This window comes from Schistocerca americana, chromosome 3 (assembly GCF_021461395.2).
Source record: "Schistocerca americana isolate TAMUIC-IGC-003095 chromosome 3, iqSchAmer2.1, whole genome shotgun sequence".
NCBI classification, from domain to species: Eukaryota; Metazoa; Arthropoda; class Insecta; order Orthoptera; family Acrididae; genus Schistocerca; species Schistocerca americana.
Genome location: NC_060121.1, coordinates 789991858 through 789995884, shown reverse-complemented (window position 1 = coordinate 789995884; position 4027 = coordinate 789991858). Strand labels below are relative to the sequence as shown.

Genomic DNA, 4027 nt, shown 5'->3' with positions numbered 1-4027 from the left:
ATGAGATCTTTCTTTCTATGTATTCGCAGCACATTACAATAGTCTACATTGAGATTCAATTGCCATTCGCTGCACCATGAGTCAATTCGTAGCAGATCCTCCTGAATTTCAGTACAATTTTCCATTGTTACAACCTCTCAATATACTACAGCACCATCCGCAAAAAGCCTCAGTGAACTTCCGGTGTTATTCGCAAAGTCATTAATGTATATTGTGAATAGCAACGGTCCTACGACATTCCCTTGCGGCACACCTGAAATCTCTCTTACTTCGGAAGACTTCTCTCCATTGAGAATGACATGCCGCGTTCTGTTATCTAGGAACTCTTCAATCCAATCACACAATTGGTCTGATAGTCCATATGCTCTTACTTTGTTCATTAAACGACTGTGGGGAACTGTATCAAACGTCTTGAGGAAGTCAAGAAACACAGCATCTACCTGGGAGCCCGTGTCTATGGCCCTCTGAGTCTCGTGGACGAATAGCGCGAGCTGGGTTTCACACGATCGTCTTTTTCGAAACCCATGCTGATTCCTACAGAGTAGATTTCTAGTCTCCAGAAAAGTCATTATACTCGAACATAATACGTGTTCCAAAATTCTACAACTGATCGACGTTAGAGATATAGGTCTATAGTTCTGCACTTCTGTTCGACGTCCCTTCTTGAAAATGGGGATGACCTGTGCCATTTTCCAATCCTTTGGAACGCTACTCTCTTCTAGAGACCTACGGTATACCGCTGCAAGAAGGGGGGCAAGTTCCTTCGCGTACTCTGTCTTTGTAAGGAACCGGAATGACGCCGAATTTGCGGGAGACGACAAGTGTCTATACATCCATATCTACGACTGCATCTACCATCTACATACATACTCCGCAATCGACTGTATGGAGTGTGGCGAAGGCTTCCTTGTACGACTACGAGTCATTTTCTTTCCTGTTCCACTGTCAAGCAGAGCGAAGGGGAAAGCGAATGTCTGTATGCCTCCGTGCGACATTTCATTTCTGTTATTTTACCTTAGTGATCCTTAGGTGAAATGTACGTTGACGGCAGCAGAATCGCTCAGCAGTCAGCTTCAAAGGCCGGTTCTCTAAACCTTTTCAGTAGCTAAAATTAAAACCGCAGAGCAGCGACAAGTAATATGTAATGTAACTTTTCTTCGTGTTTCACTCGACCAACGGCAGCATCTTCAGAACTGTGGAGTGAAATATGTTAAAGAAGTGAAATGTGCGACTTGAGACTGTTCTGTGATTTTAATTTTGAATTCTCACTGTTCCCCTGCAGCCGATGCCTGCGCTCGCTAATCTTTGGGTAGTGCTGCGCCGCATCAACGTCGCTTCCCTCCAGAGACTGCCATTTGAGTTCACGAGGTATCACTGCAATACTCGCTCGTTGTTCAAACCTAACAATATTAAACCTAGTAAACCCCCCCGCCCTCCCCCCGGTCTGAATTACCTCGATGCCATATCTTAAACCGACTTGCTGGGGATCCGAAACACTCGGGTAGTAAACAAGATTGGGTCGCACTAGCGTTCTATATGTTGTCTCCTTTACAGATTGAGCGCACTTTCCTAAACTTCTCTTAAAAAACCGAAGTCGAACATTCGCCTACCCTACTTCCTTTCTTACGTGATTATTCCATTTCATATCGCTTTGCAGCGTTATGCTTAGAGACACTGTCGGAAGAAACTCGCAACATTAAGAAGTCGTGCTTCATAAACGAAAGTAGGTCATCTGAAAGATGATGTCTACTCATATTTCGTGGCAGTCACGTAGCAGTGGCGCTAGTAGCGCCACAGTGAGGATAGAAATCAGGTCTGCTTCAAATAAACTCTGTAAGGGTCGTGAGCTTTAATTACCTTTGGGACTAGATATTGAACTGATGGTTGTCAAGATTGCCCTTAAGGCGACAAAGACGCCATTATCAACACCTCACTGAGTTTGAACGAGGTCAAGCAGTAGGGCTACGAGAAATTGGAAGTTCCTCCTGCGAAACTGCTGAAAGATTAGGCAGGAGGAGGAGGACGACGAGGTCATTAGAGACGGAGCACAAGCACGGATTAGGGAAGGATGGGGAAGGAAACCGGCCGTGTCCTTTCGAAGGAACCATCTCGGCATTTGCCTGAAACGATTTAGGGAAATCACGGAAAACCTAAATCAGGATGGCTGGAGACAGGTTTGAACCGTCGTCCTCCCGAATGCGAGTCCAGTGTGCTAACCACTGCACCACCTCGCTCGGTGATTGGGCAGGAATCTAGTTACTGTACATGACTGCTGGCAGTGGAAATCACGAGTACGTACGATAGCAAGATGACAGAGCACCAGGCGGCCACGTGGCACTACCGAGAGGGGAAATCGTGTACGGCGTATGGGTCTGGCTACTGCAGCAGCAATTGGCACCACAATGACACAACAAACTGCTACCAGTCGGTTACTTCAAGGACAGCTCCGACCACGGTGCCCTATAGCGACCTCAAACCACTGCCATTTACGACTTCAGTGGTGTCAAGCGAGAGCTCGTTGGAGGGCAGGGTGGAAGTCTGTCGAGTTTTCTGATCAAACTGGGTTCTGCTTCGGTGCCAGTGATGACCGTGTGTTGGTTACAATGAGGCCAACTGAGGGCCTGCAACCAACCTATCTGCGTGCCAGACATATGGTCTGGGGTGCTATTTCGTGTGACAGCAAGAGTACTCTCGTGGTTATCCCACGCACCCTGACTGCAAATTTGTAGATTAGTATGGTTTTGCTGCCTTTCATGAACGGGATTCCAACAGGATAACGCCCACCCGCGTACCTTCGTTGTAACCCAACATGCACTACACAGGGTCGACATGTTGCCTTGGACTGCTACATCACTATATCTGTCTTGAATGGAGCACACGTGGCACATCGTCGGACGTCAACTCCAACGCCTCCCGAAAACGCCATTAACCACCCATGTATTGACGAAATGCATCAGGCATGGAACTACGGCCCGCAATATGACATCCGGCACCTGTGAATCAGTCACAATTTGACTGATTCACTTTTGCATTCTTACATTCAACATTCTAGTGGTTACACCAGTTATTAATGTACCAGCATTTCACATCTGCATTGCTTCATCTCCGGCTTACATTAACCTGTGGTTTTGCAGTGTTGCCCGCATCTCGTGGTCGTGCGGTAGCGTTCTCGCTTCCCACGCCCGGGTTCCCGGGTTCGATTCCCGGCGGGGTCAGGGATTTTCTCTGCCTCGTGATGGCTGGGTGTTGTGTGCTGTCCTTAGGTTAGTTAGGTTTAAGTAGTTCTAAGTTCTAGGGGACTTATGACCACAGCAGTTGAGTCCCATAGTGCTCAGAGCCATTTGAACCATTTTTTTTGCAGTGTTAATCACTTAAATATTTTACCTAGACAAATGTATTCCAGAAATTTGATTACTTTACAAATCTGTATTAGCTTGTACAATTCAGCGTTTAGAGAAAGCTGTCATTAATCACACCGACTAAAAATTTGGTCTAAGTCGTTTTCATTTATAGTCACTTAACGGCGACAACTTCCCGTACACCACAGCAACATCAGCAAACAGCCACAGATTGTTGCCAGTTAGGTTATTTACGTATAAAGAGAATAGCAGTGGTCCTGTCACCTGCCAACGGCCTTGCCGCAGTGATAACACCGATTCCCGTCAGATCATCGAAGTTAAGCGCTGTCAGGCTGGGCTAGCACTTGGATGGGTGACCATCCGGCTTGCCGCGCGCTGTTGGCAAGCGGGGTGCACTCAGCCCTTGTAAGGTAAACTGAGGCGCTACTTGGTTGAGAAGTAGCGGCTCCGGTCTCGGAAACTGACATACGCCCGGGAGAGCAATGTGCTGACCACATGCCCCTCCATATCCTCATCCAATGACGCCTGTAGGCTGAGGATGCCACGGCGGCCAGTCGGAACCTTCTGGCCTCCATGGGTTGTGCGGGAGGAGTTTTATCACCTTTAACTGGGGCAGTCTCCACGATACCCTTGTCCCTGACGAGCACTCGCCGTCGAGGACAAGGTAC

The 4027-nt window shown here is 47.7% G+C and overlaps 1 pseudogene; it reads left to right on the top strand.

Annotated features, from left to right (window-relative positions):
- The first annotated feature begins 3625 nt into the window (after positions 1–3625).
- On the top strand, positions 3626–3743 carry LOC124608800 (annotated as a pseudogene).
- The last annotated feature ends 284 nt before the right edge of the window (positions 3744–4027 follow it).